This window comes from Chroicocephalus ridibundus, chromosome 3, assembly GCF_963924245.1.
Source record: "Chroicocephalus ridibundus chromosome 3, bChrRid1.1, whole genome shotgun sequence".
NCBI classification, from domain to species: Eukaryota; Metazoa; Chordata; class Aves; order Charadriiformes; family Laridae; genus Chroicocephalus; species Chroicocephalus ridibundus.
The window spans coordinates 116,916,040-116,930,641 of record NC_086286.1 but is presented as its reverse complement, the minus strand read 5'-3'; the positions used below and the strand labels follow the sequence as shown (position 1 = coordinate 116,930,641).

Sequence of the window (14,602 nt, the reverse complement as noted above, 5' to 3'; positions counted from 1 at the left end):
CTCCGCGGGGGCCAAAGCGCTCCCCACCGCCGCCGCCTCCCCGCAGCCGCCTCCTTTCGCTGGGGGGGGACGCAGAGGGGCTGCACGTCCCGAGCCGGAGAGTTCAGGGCAAGACTTCGGCAGAGCAACGAAGCCCGCCGGGGATGCACCCCCCCACCCTCCTCTTCCTCCTCCTCCTCCTCCTCCTCCTCCCCCGGCGCTGCCTACCTGGAGCTGCGGGCCGCCGCCGGCCGCTCCGCCCGGCTCCGCGGGGCCGCACCGCGCAGCCCGGGGTGGGAGGGGATGGAAAGCGGCGGCGGGCGGGCTCAGGCGAGTCCCCACCCCGGCCTCGGGTATCCCCGGCCCCCGCCCCGGCGCCCCGCTCCCGTCCCGGCGCCGCAACGGAGCCGGCACCGTCCGGGCGGGGCGGGAGCCGCGCTGCCTCCGCCCCTCGGGGTCCCGCACCGCCCCCGGGGGGGTCCCGCTCCCCACCGCGGCGTCCCGCAGCGTGACTGAGAGGTGTCGCCTTGCCTCCTGCCACCGCTGCCGGGGTGTCCTGCATCGCTCCCGGGCGTCCCGCTTCATGCCCCGGCGGTCCCGCTCGGTGTTACCTGCAAGTTCCGCAGCGGCCCCGGGGGATCCTGCCCCGTGGCCCCCGGGGGGGGGTCCCGCACCGTCCCCGGGGGTCCCTCTCCTCTCTCGCAGAGTTCCCGCACTTTGCCTGGGGTTCCCGTACTTTGCCTGGGGTTCCCGCACCGCATCCGTGGGGTCTCACACCGCGCCCGGAGAGTCCCCGCTCCGCGTCTCGCGGGGGATCCCGCTCAGTGCGGGGGAGTCCCACAGCCCGGCCCCGGACCCCGTCCCCGCAGCACGCCTGGAGACCTGGCTGCCCCGCTCCCTCCCGTGGCCACCTACCAGGCAGTTCCCCGCTCTCCCACGAGTGGGAGGAGGACGCGGGGCTGGGGGCAGCCCGCCTGGGGAGGGTGATGCTGCCGGGGCCGGGCCGTCGGCGCGGGGGTGGGGTGGGGGGCAGCCTCCTCCCGCGGAGCCGGTTCTGCTTGTGCCGCCGGTCCCCGCAAACTGGGCTGCTCGGCTTTTCCCTTCCCGCCCTTGTGCGGCAGCGGTGCCAGGGACCACGCAGATAACGAGAAGGCGAACGGGATTGATCCGCGATTGATTCGCTACCGCTGATTTGCTGAAGTGGCAAATACACGGCTTTATTTGCCGGCTGAACGGCGTGAGATGTGGAGTGTCCGTCCCCCCCTGCCCCCCCCCCCCCCCCCGCAAGCTGCAGAGGGAACTGGTTTCTCCTCCGTAATTAGCCCCAAAAGTAGTCGTCTGTATCAAGGCTCACATCTGCCTTAGTCAAAGTCAGAGGGTAATGGGAAGCCAGGCCAGCTCCCAGTATAACTGCAAAGCACAGCCGCACCGACCTTCCAGAACAGAACATTTTGCCAATTCCATTGGTATCGTTTTGAAAATTGCCAGGGGTGAACGTGGAGGTTTATTCCTTCCTTACAAATTTTGACACGAAGAAAAGTACTTTCTGTACTTTTGCCAAACTTTTTTCAAACTTTTCATTTAAAAACTCCTCTGAACCATCCACATCATCATAACCAGCTGCAGTATTTGGAAAAAAAAAATCTGCTTAGTAACTGTTTCTGTCATTTTTTTTTTCCTAATCAATCTTCCCTTGAAAAAAATAATGCATGAATGTTGCAGAAAATTGTCCTCTGATTCTCCTCTGTTTTGTTGTTAGGTTTTTGGGGGGGTTGGTTTGTTTTGCTGGTTTTGTTGGGTTTTTTTGTTTTGCTTTTTTTTTTTTGCGGGGGTGGGGTGGTGTTAGAAGTCATTTCAAGTTTTAAGCAAAATAATTCAATGGCCCCTTGTCGTAGTGTCAACAAAACTACTCACCATGCTGTTGTGTTCCACATAATAATTTTGAAGTCTTACAAGTGGCCGCAGTTAAAAAGACTGAGGAGACCGGGGATCCTAAGACAATATATTTCTCTCTGATTGTGTTTACTGGCATTCCCCTAAGTTACTATTGCTGTGCAGAAAGGGTTCTTTTTCTTATGAGTTATGGTCTATAATTGCATTAATAAATTCATTGTTTATCACCTTCCTGTTTCATTAATCATAGGAGTTTTAATCACTGCAGAATATGGCTTGTCGAGATAGTACATCAACCCTTCAGTGTTGTGCACAGCAATCTGCATTTCTGTGACTTTTTTTTATTGAAAACCACATATAATTAACCAAAAGTAATACTAAGATGAAAAGTAATGACGTACACAGAATGACATTTAGTTACATTTTTTGTGAGAAAGCAGTGCACTGAGTGCAGAGTGAATTTCTCAGAACTATCCAAATAGAAGAATGTGAACAGAATACTTCCTGAAGACAAATGAGGTCATCTTAGTGGGTCGTTTGGAGATTTCAGCATAAAATTTGAAAGATCCTGCAGAAATATTGTCGCTGACTCTGGAAGTGATACAGAGCACAGCAGCCCATCAGACGGTTACACAACCCAAGCTGTCACAGGAGAGAATGTGAGATGCTGGAGATTGCCCAGGCAGGTGAGCAGCAGTTCCCTGGCCAGCAAGGGCATGTACGTTTTTGTAACTGGGAGATCTGTAGTGGCAAAGGGGGATGCCGTGGGCTCATTGCTCAGGTCGACATGTCAAGTGACGCCGGTGACCCTGTCCTTAGCCATCGTTGTGGCCACTGGACATGTCCCATGGTCCTGCTCTGCCTGGCATGGAGGGCAGAAACGTGCTGGCTTGGCTTCTTACCGAGCCTGTCAAGCTTCAACCTACATTACCATAACGTACAGCTCCTTACATCAGCATGAGCTTGCATTGCTCTTTTCTGGACAACAGACGCAGTCCCTTGGGGGCAGCGCATTTAGAAATGCCAGTTCTCTCCTCCCAGTGTTCTGCAAACCCAGACGTCTTCTCTTTTTTATCATCTGCATCAAGAAATATCACAAGACTTAGGAATTGCATTTATTTTTGTATTTGATGCATCGTGGTTTCTTCTCACACAAGCAGTGTCTGAGCACCGAGCATCTTCCCTTACAAAGCAGTTTTTCATGTGCTTCCACTAAAACACAGCAAGCCCCCTGAGCTGTGATCATGCTTTTACACGGAGGGATGACTTGAGGGATTTGGCAGGTTTTTGCATCTTCGTTTGAAAACATGCCCCAGAATTTGCTTGACTCGTTCATCTGGAAAAGGAGAGAGGTCATTTCTAGCTTCCTGATGCAGGAAAACTTATTGGCACCTGTTTATGGTGGGCATGAGTTTAGCTGCTGGCAGTGGGGAAAAGAGAGGAAGGGAAATCTAGGCTATAGCACCGTCATCTTCATCGCACTGCAGTGGTTTATAATATTGCAAAATGGTGTTAACTGTTGCCCACCAGCTTAAAAAGACTATGAGATGAAGACTATTCGGGAAAGTGGCATATATAAGACTGGCTCACAGTGTCTTGTGCTCCAGCCAAAGGTCACACAGAAATATTTGTATTCTGGAACAAATCATTACAAAGTGTCCAGACTGGTTTTTATAAATATTAACTCCTTCAAAGCTGCCAGTAGTAAGTTAACTCAAGACAAAACTGTTGTTTTAAAACCCTTTTAAGATGACAGGATTTTTCACCGGTGGAGTGAAAATTTGCACTAGTGGCCATATGGCTACATCGGAAGGGCTTGTGACCCCCATAAAATGGCTTACATCCTTTTTATGGCTCTCTAAAGCATGCAGTGAGCCTATCCGAAGTCAAGCTGCCACTGGCTAATCTAAACTGGAAACAACAACGCCCTGAGCACTGTTGTGCATGAGTTTGTTGTGTTTGTGTAATGCTGCCATCCCTAGGGGCTGGCCATTTTTCCCCCTATTTGTTTTCTTCCCTGAATTGCCTTCATTCAACCAGATGCTGTCAGCAGTTCACCAGGGGGACCCTATTAAAGGCAAATGGACTCAATGTTCTTCCTCCACAAATGCTCATAATTTAAACTGCACAGCTGTGGGACAAAGCCGGAGTAACTCTGCCTTAGGTGCTTTCTTGGGGGAAAAAAAAAGAGAAAAAAAAAAAAACAACAACAACACAAAGGCAATTAGAATGGCAATTCTTCTGTCAGCGAGAGCTGAATCTGATCTGCTCTGCCTGCTGCAATCCCACCCTCTCCAGCCCGCGGGAAGGCACGTGGGACAGGGGCTGCAGCACCGCCGCCAGTCCCTGCGGTACTCGCTGATGTGCATCCACGGCCGCCGCAGCAGCGAGCACGGGGAGTTTTCTCTTGCCGCACAACCAGCCGCACAAATCACAGCTTGTCACTCTCCCACTGACCGAGGCGTTTCTCGGCGCAGGAGTGCGGGTTTCCTTTGCGCCCTGGCTGGATGCGAATGGCTTCGTTCAGACGAGTTTTACAGGGGGTCTGCGCCACATCCGAGCAGGCCCAGCCCTCCCTCTCATCCGAATCAGAGGAACCACTGTTGTCATGTTATGTTTTCCCATTGTCACAAGCGAGAGGTGGATTGGTCACAGAGCACTCCTGTACTTGTTTTTCTGTTCCCAACCTGGGGACTGTCTATGCTCTTTTGATTTAAGAAAATCAGTGGGAATTTACCGCTTCTGTTGTTTAGCTCAGGAGACAAACTTTCTTTGTAAATTATAGGGTCCCTCCTTAATTAGCTTGAGAAAATAACTTCATATAATGCAACAAAGCTCCTTCAGTTCACTAAATAGCATATGCCCAATGATAACAAAGTATTACCAAGAGAATGATAAAGAGTTTTAAAGGGTTTCTGAGGCAGCATGATCCAGTAGCTGGAGGAAACTCTACATCTGCTGCAGAGCCAGGAACAGAGCTTAGAGCTCCAGAGTTTTTTACTGATTTTTTAATGCTAAGGTTAGTAGTAAAGTACGAGTAGTCAGAGGAGCATACTGCTAGCATTTGGATTGAAAAGCATCTGTAAATGTTTCTAGGAATATGTGAATCACAACAGATCTTCAATCAAGCAGAAGGAAAGAAATTTATCAATGCCAGCCACTCGCCAGTTACTGGGCTACTGACATATTTCTTAGGAGGATAAGTCAGACGTACATGTGTGTTAAGCATATTCCATTTCTGGAAAGTATGTTTGCCATTTATTCTGAAAACATATTAATGTAAAAGCTAGTTTAATAGAAGATGAAGGACAGCAAGTTACTGAATCACTATTCACTGAGGTGGATTCAATGGCCGGTACCTTTCCTAACTCAAGGTAATAAGAAATTACAATGTGACTTGTAGCAGAATAGGTCTAAAGCAGGGCCTTGGAAGCACAATATCGACATGACAACTTGTGTGGAAATGCTGAATGCAGCAGCTATCGTTACACAGGCTACTAATACAGTAATTACACACTGGATATATGAGCTGGCTTGCCTGTCACAGACGAATTCTTGCTTACAACAAATAAACTGGGCTCCACAGTGCTATGCTTTTGAAAAAAAAGTAATGTGAAATCATTAGTGACTGAGTTAGTGAGGTAAGAGAAGACAGGGTGTTTCAGTGGGAAAAGCATCTCTGTAAAGAATGGTGAAGGAGGGTTGTATGTAATCTTTTAATTTCTCCTACAAGTTTATAGAGGATTGTTTTTTTTTCCTTTAGGAAGACAAAGTAGAAGAAAGTTAGAGCCCGCTTTCTTCATCTTTCTTCCTCTTCCCTTTATTTTTTCTTTGTTGTCTTTCTTCTTGGTTTTCAACTCTATTACTATTCAGTGTTACTACGGTAGTCCCTTAGGAACCTCAGTCCAGGCACATGACTTCATTTGGGTAGATGTGACACAATCAAGTACAAGGGAAGCAGACAGGGCTATAGAAGAAACTGAAAATGGGGGTTTGGAAGGCGAGGTAATACTAAAATGAATAGAGCAATATTAAAGGTATAGCAGTGTTTCAATTTGCTTAACTTTTAAACCTGCTTTTCTTCTATTTCTCTTCAAATATACAATAGTTTTTCTTCTAGTTCTACTTTCTTTTCTTTCCTTTTGGGGATTTGTCCTTACTTTGCATTTCTGTTCGACTCTGAAGTCCTTGACACGTCCATTTCTCTGACTTGCCCTCAGTCACTGGCTGTGCGGGTGAAAGATAAAATTGCAAAGATTTCCTTCAATACTTGAGAGAAAAACTGGCCAGGAATCAATATAGCCATACCGGCATATAGCACTGATTATCGAGATGTAAGGGTATTTACATCTGAAAGCATTCCACCATGCTCTTCTCATGAATAATGAAAGAAGTTACGGCATTCTTGTGGGTCTGGGTTAGCCAAATAAAATCTTAGGAGTGTATGAAGGGACTACTACATCTTCATTACCATCCTGTGTTTACTTAATGTGTTCTGGGAAAAAAAAAATAATAGAGTACTAGAAGCTAAGAACTTTGTCCACATTTTGGAAAGTTTCTATTCTGAAGAATCTATGGAGGCAGACCATTGACACAATTACTATATAATTTCCAAAGAGGGTCAATACAGGAGTCTTTCAGCTCTAGAATTATTGCATTGTAATTGCATGTAAAATGGTATGAAGTTTGCTCATTTGCATCCCTCCAAAGGCTGTCTTCAGTCTAAGGCAACGAGTTAGGACCTCCTTCTGTCAGTGACAAGTGATTTATTCCATCTGTCTTAGACACACACCTGATAAGAAGAATTGCGTTTTTGGGGGCGCTCATTTTCATCTGACTGACTACAGGAAAAGTTTAAGCCTAATGGCTTCAAAAAAAACCCCTAAAATCAAAGGACTAAAACTGAAACGCATTCTATGTGATTAACATGGAGGGAAATCTCTTTCTGGTTAAGACGAAAGATATTTACCTGATTATTTTGTTGTGATTTAGCAGTTATGGAAAAAGCACTGACCAAAATGGCAGCACGAAAAAAATGACTGCACAGCCCATTGCAGAGACACTAACACAGTTTCGGTGACACAGCCAAGAAGAAACATTGATCATAGAATCATAGAATCTTCATGGTTGGAAAGGACCTTTGAGATCATTGAGTCCAACCAAACAACCTACAATCTCTGCCACTAGAGCATGCCCTGAAGTGCCACATCTAGACGTTTCTTAAACACCTCTAGGGATGGTAACTCAACCCCCTCCCTGGGCAGGCTGTTCCAGTGCCTGACCACTCTTTCAGTAAAGGAATTCTTCCTAATATGTTTGATATGTTGATGTTTGAAAAGGAATGCTTGTTCTGCCCTCAAAAAAATTCATAACCATCCTTGTCACTACATCTATAAACTGGCTAAAATTGTAGATGTTAAGTGGAGAAAGCGGATGAACTGGGGTGTTCTACCCTGCTTTGCTATCAGCTGTAAAGCCCTGCTTTGCCAAAATCTTCTTTGGCTGCTATCTAATTTCCCATTAAACAGCAATACGTTCTGTTGCATTATGCTTGGTATGTTCTAGACTCCCCAGAAGTCTGCCAGAACCCAGAAAATTAACAACCCTGCTTAGAACTCAGGTCCAATGTCCAGCAAAGAATGATTAAGCAGGACACAGGCTGTACTGGTGGTTAAGTATAGCTGGTTAACAACTGGCTTACTTTTCACATTGCACATACCTTTTTTTGTGTAGCTTCTCTCTCCTTTCTGGAAGTTTTTTGAATGTAAACAAGCTACATTTCATATAGCTGTATTAACAGGGCATATAACATGATACAGTTTTGTGCTGCTTAAAGGTAGGAGACATTTCGCATCCAGCAGTTCAAATGCAGCAAGGAGATAAGCTGAAACCATCTGCTCAGAGTTTTGACTAGAAAGAATAGAGGAAGATGTCATTAAGGTAATTAGTCACAGCATGGCTATGAGCCATCGACAGAACACGGCCATAAAAAAGCCCAAATATTTTCGGTAGTGATAGAGAAACATCCTTATCGTTCTGTACAGTGCTGGTGAAACCTCATCTGTATTCACTTCTGATCGTCCGTATTACAGAAAAATATGCTACAAGGATGTTCAGAGGAATGGAGAGTCAAGTGTAAGAGATGGGATGAAAAAGACTAGGATGCTTTAGTCCACAAAACAGAGAGTAACAGTAAGTATGAGTTCTTCTTTTGAAAATGAGAAATAAAACCAGCAGGTGAATAAGAGTAATTTAGGCTCAAGAGCTATACTGGTACAAGAACAAATCAATGTAAACTGCTCAAGAACACAATCTGGATAAAAATTAGAACATTTCCAAATGTCAAGGAAATAAAGATCTGGAACGCTCTTTCAATAGAGAGTTGGGGGTGGGGCAACAAATTTGTTTGCTTTTGGAGTGGGTTTTAATCAGCTGGAGAAAATGAACGTATGGTGGATTGCCTGCAATGGTGGGGCAATAACTACATGGATTTATGGACTCATAAACCTCTTCCTAGTCCTGAGATTTTTAAGGATACCACTGTAGCCAAATGTGGAAAACCTCCAAATTAAAGTATCAGCATTTAACATCTGCACAAAGGAAGCTGTAAACAGTCACCCTGATCGAAAGCCCTTTTAATGCTATATCCATTTTCTTACAGTGATTAGAATCAGGTGCTTTAAGAACTGTTTCCTTCAGCAACAAACATCTATTTACATGCCCAGTTTGAACGTGGAGGCATTAGATGAACATAGATGCAAGTAATGCCTCTGATGAGGCTGGGCTTACCAAAGGAAAAACAGGTGGGCCAATTATAAATCAGCTATGGAGCAACCTGATTGCTTAATGGAAAGATATATGAATCCCACAGTGACCTTAGGTTTCATGGTGCTGTAGCCCACCCTTGTACAAATGCAATAAATAGCACAGAACTCAGTAAAATCTTTATCTGTACGAATTATGAGGGTTCTAACACAGTGTCGTGTCAAAACATGAGTTTTTTGACCACTACAGGTCTATGAAATTTTTTTGATGATCCCTATAACACTTGGATTTTTCCAGATATCTGAGTTAAAGCAGTTGCAGCGGAATCTGTTATTTTATTAATACTTTCTTGAACACCAGCCACTGTTCATTGCCTTGCAAGAGGAAAAAACAACACTCAGCGCCTTGAGGAGCTGGAGACATTCAAGGCACATAGTGCTTTCCCAAAAGAAAATCACCTTAACATCAGCATTGTTTCCCAGTCCTGGGCTATAAAGAGACTGCAAAGGAGTTTAAAGCAAACTGCTTTGCAAACATACAGGATTCACTTGCTACACACAGGAGCTCTAAAAGCAGTCCTGGGACATCTATTGGACTAATATGCAATATTATCAGACTGACAGATAGTTTTAAAAGCTGCATCACTACTTCTATCCTGATGTCAGAGCGCTGCTCTAATTTAAAAATAACATTGAAAGGGGATTCCTTCAATTTATGTAACATTAAATCATATCATTAAGTCTAACGTGATTTTATTGTCAAGCCGTAGTAGTCTTGCCTCTAATATGTACAAAATCCAGAACAGCGTATTTGTATGTTCTTTAGGGTATGGCAACTGCACCATAAAAAAGAGTCGGGCCACAACTCCCCAGCTCTTCCCCCTGTTCTTCTCCTGGTCTTAGTCAGGAGTCTCCTGACAGGCTTGCTCTTGCTGAGCAACATCACAGGCAAACAGACCTGCAAGTTCAGCACAGTGACGTAGTAGTTTTATAAACAGACAAGGATATGAAGCATCTAAACCCAATTTTCAGGCGGCTTCTCCAGTAGTTATGTGCCATGCTCAAATCTCACCTTTCAGATGCCTGACTGAGGCATTCTGACTGCAGTCATGTCATCTAAGTTCAAGAGTGGAGTAAGTCGCACTCCCTGCTATTCAAGGTTGGCAGATACCACCTCCATACACAGTCCCTCCCCCATGCCAAAACAACCCAGGTCCTCTCCCCTCGCCCAGTTGTGCCAGTGCTGATTTAGAACTGCAAAAATGGGTGTTTTCTTCTAACGGTGGTGCAGTCAGCCAATTCGGTACACAGCATAGCCCCCTAAGTAGTTGAAATTATGCTCCTACGGGGGTAGCACCTTGCAGCATGAACACAGAAAGATCTACCAGGTCATGGGAGCCAAGCAGGGAAGACATTCACGCAGTTTTGCCACTGTGAGCAATACATAGTCAAACCCTCGCTTATTCTGGGAGGAGCCAAATAAGCTAATAAACAGGTGTTTTCACTAAGCTGCACTAAATGAGCTCCTGAGCTCTTCAAGAAACTCTAATTCTACATCCCTCCTACAACCTAAATAATGAAGTTACAGCCAGAACCTGTTCAGAGCTAGATCACGGGTCGTGTGACACCAGGCTTCTCCTAATTGATCTTCACTCTTTCAAAAGAACAATTACTAATTTCCCTGTGACAAGAGTAAGATCATAATCAAATATTCAATTGTTTGATAAATTGGATTTTTTTTAAAAGAAACAGTTTCTGCTGGTTCTTTTGAAATGGAAGCAAAAAGAACTGTTGGCATTTTCAGTAGAAAATACTAAGCTTTTACATGAATTCAGTAAGGGTCCATTTATGAAATTTTTATTAAAATCAAATTCTGAAATCTTAGTGAATAAGTGTTTTCTGTCAGCAAAGTGAAATTAAGAAGCAAAACTTAATGTATAAGTCAAGGTCAAAGCAAAATGGGGTGGCTTACACGCCTTCATCCATCCTGGGATTTCAGCATCATCCTGACTCTTTCAATTGTAATCGCAATTACTGTAGAGTAATTCCTTTCAGCAAGATGACATCAGTATCTATATTAAAACTTGCCACGACTTACTGCCAAACGACTAAGTGTCCATGCAACTCTGAAATGATCAGTATTGGCATACTGTCATCAGCTCCCACGGCAGCTTCTGAAGCTGTAGTTCAGTTGCTGAATGTCTCCTGTTCTTCTCCATGGTCTGGAGCCTCTTGCCATGCAGCATCTTCCTGGACGTGGGACAGGCTGTTATCCATTGAGACACGGGAGTATATTGCAGATGAGGAAGTCTGGCAGCAGAATTCGGCCTACTGTGGAGAGCAGTGAGATAAGACATTTAGTCTATAATCTGCAAATGATACCGCAGAACCTCAAGAGGCTTCAACCGACCATCAAAGCAAGCCGAAGCGAAGCCCTTAGATTCTTCCAGACTGAATTTCTTCTGAATTTTTCTTTCCAAACTGAAATTCAGTTCTTCTGAACTTTCTTTTCTGCTAAGTATTTCATTATTTCTGCTCTTTATCTCTATTTGGGAATAAAACAAATGTCAAACTTATTACCAGGACATAATGCCATTTTTTTGACCGGAAATGATGAATGTTCCATGACATTTATTGTGGAATCAATAGGAGTATATGAAACACAGAAAAAATGTGCGCAGTATCTCCTTATGCCACAAACTTCTCCCATCTCTGTAAAATACTTAATCTAGGGCCCATTTTCCCTGTAGTTATTCAACAGCAGTGTAAATCTAGATTGGTTATATTTAAAATAATGCAACTACAGGAAAGTGCAAGTCACCTTCCTTACTGATATGACCTTTTTGGTACATGTATTCTGCAGTGTATGAACAGTTCACAAACTATTTTGTATCTTGTATTTTGCATCACAGTACTGTGAAACATTATTAACCCTGTCTTATAAATAGGAGATGTAGATACAGAGGTTTAATGAGACTTCCAAGATCGCATAGAAGCTCTGAAGCAGACTGACCCAGTCTCAGTATAATGTTCTAATTCAGTTTTCTCTGATTCCTCAAGATAATAAGGGGAAAAAATGGAAGGGGATTTTGGAAGAGACAGCATGTCTTTTCTTTAGTCTTTTCCACAGACTGCTGTGGAGCTGAATTGGAGGTTAAGCCAATTTTGCTTTGCCTCTCTGGCCTCGTTCATAGGGCAGTCTCCCTTACACAAGAGCTGGTTCCTTACACAACCCACTGCACAAGGTGGAGATCTTCCCTGACCTTATCCATGTCTTTCATGGTCCCGCATAAAGGTCATTCATCATTTGGCTCTTTATGATTAGAATCTGTTTCCACAGAAGAAAGAAATCTGACAAAAAGCCAGATTTGCCCCCTAACCATTATGAAAAGTGCCGTGAGACCTTTAACTTAATGCTGGATGGCTGACAGTTCTGGGGAGAGGAGATGTGTCATCTGAATTTGAACTTATCTTCTTCCCCACAGGCAATATGAAGCTCTATCAGCAGAGCAATGCAGATAAACACTGATGCAATTGAATACACTTCCAAATTTCAAAATAAATCAATCAATAAAAAAGAAGTTTTCTGCTGCTTACAGTGTACTGGGAACACAGACAAGCTCGTCCTCCAAACTTTGAGAGCCTAATCCAAAGCTCACTGAAATCGGAGAGGATCAGATTGTTGTTCGTTCAAGGCTGCAGCATTAAATGCTAGAGACTTCAATAAACAAGCATAAAACTGTATTTAAATAAATTACAGTGAGACTTACAAGTTAAAAGTTATAAAGATACCCTGGGAAGATTACTCTTCCCTTGGTTCTATATGGCTTCATTTTGGCTGCTAATAAGACACTGTGTGGAATTACTTGAACAGACAGAACAAATCTGTTTATTTGCTGAAGAAGACGCACTATTTTCACTTGCCGTCTCTGTTGCTACAAAGTCTAATTAGTACTGGGGCACGGTCTTGCACCAAAGAAAATTTTCTTCCTTCTTATAGCACCTAAGACTCACTTACTCCATAAGTAAATGACAGTGCAAGATCTCAAAGACTTTACATAAATAGAGACAGGATAGGATTCCAAACCAGTGAAATAGCCAGTATAAATCCAGAAAAGTATGGGAAGTGACCAAAGAAAGGAAATCCGTGTCTGAAGAGAAGCCTGTCTTCTGAGCATGGGCCTGAGTGTTTCAGGTTCTTCAGCATCGCAGGAGGATTGAAACTGAAGATAAGCTAAAAATACAAAAGGATTGTATTGCAATATACAATATCTGCACAGCCCATCTGCATGACAGGAGCTAGTTTATGTGTCCATTACTTTGAGGGATATAAATGTGCAATAGCATCTTCAAATACAGACAAAGAGAGAGAACGGGAGGGAAGAGTAAAATGCGTTTGTCTATATTTGAAATAGAACTAGATCACAGATTGTATGTTCAATTTAAGAACAAGTAATTCTTTCCTTGTTTATTACAATTGTCAAGTAACCATATATAGCTGCATATAGACAAAGACAGGGTTGTACAGGGGCAGCAATTACTAATGGACACCAGTGAATGATAAATAAAGAGCTAGCTCAAAAATGGTATTTATTGCACACAGATGTCTGGACCATGGGCAGATGTCTTAAATTGTCTACACAAAGCGCTTTTGTGCTATCACAGTAATCTAAATTGCTTTGCATTTGGTTCCAGACATTCCCACAGACCGTTCTCCACCACACATAAATTCCTATTCTCAAATTCTAACTGGACTTCAAGGGCCAAGTTTCTTCCTGGTGTAACTCTTTCACTTAATTTGGCTCAGTTTTATTGACGCAGACAAATTTGGAGAATGGTACTCTCAGTTTTAGGAGATCTTGTACATAATTCCATAGGTTATGGTCCTGGTTCAGGGGAGGCTATCCGCTGCTCTGACACTACCATATTGAAGGAGACGACGCTCAGGAAGCACGAGCAGGGAGCAGGTGGGATGGAGGCATGGCTTCACGCATGCTCTGTGTGCAAAACACAATGCACTTCACAAGACAATCGGGTCATCGACGACATCCTGGGGGGAGGCTTGTTTCAAACGTCCTGCTGAACCCTATCCCCAGAAGAAAGGACTAACACAGCATGCCTTATAAAGCTTTAACTAGGGCCATTTGTCCTTTTATATGTGCTAGTCCCTGGTTTAATCTGTGAATTGTCAGCTGATAATCTTCATACCTACTGCGCCTGAATATGGGGGAACCCAAAGAAAACCACCCACAACTCTGAGACAGATGGTTCCCTGACTCTCTGGGGATCTTAGCTCTACTGTACTCCTATAGCAGGACAGTTCCTAACCAAAAATCAAGTCAGTGATGATTTAGGAAATCATTTATATCCCCAGAGGAGGCATATCTTGCAGCAGAGACAGCCCAGCATAAGTTGCTGGGTTTTAGTTAATGGCCTCGTTATATCTAATGTGTCTGCTCTTGCAGATATCACTTACAGATGAACTGTGTGTTTTCTGTCTGCCCATTTTTTTTTTTACACAGAAAATATTTGAATTAGGCTAGCACATAAACACACTGTCTAGGAATAGATTCATGGGAGGAGAAGGAAACAGAGAGAGGCAGATAGAGTAGTTGATTGAATATCTATTATTCTGAATTGCAGCCCTGTGAAGAAAATGAGTAATACATTTCCTCGTGGACATATTACAAGGGTCACTTTATAAGGGTGAGACTGCAAAATCTCTCTTGGTTTTATTATTCCTATTAGCATAGAATTATCTGTTACCTAATCCTAGAGGAACTATGGTGCAGCTTTAATTTATCACGTGTGTTTTCATGCAGTCAAAATAGCTTTCAAGGTATGCTTAACAAATAGCCATATTAGATGGTACAGACCTTTTTTTTCTTCATCCAAGGGTCATGGCACTACATGATCTGACCCTACAGCCCAGTCGCTGCTTGCTGTGGGAGAATTACCAGTTACCA

The 14,602-nt window shown here is 43.9% G+C and overlaps 1 protein-coding gene across 2 annotated transcripts in view; it reads right to left on the bottom strand.

Annotated features, from left to right (window-relative positions):
• KCNS3 (potassium voltage-gated channel modifier subfamily S member 3) overlaps positions 1-908 on the bottom strand; it is a 29,535-nt gene extending 28,627 nt beyond the window's left edge. The window contains exon 1 of one of the 2 annotated variants that reach the window (XM_063330525.1): positions 895-908. The gene's annotated coding sequence lies outside the window, so the exon portion shown is untranslated. Of the gene's footprint in view, positions 1-207; positions 334-894 lie in introns of those variants that run through there. The other variant, XM_063330524.1, reaches the window with a different exon arrangement.
• Between the last annotated feature and the right edge of the window lie 13,694 nt (positions 909-14,602).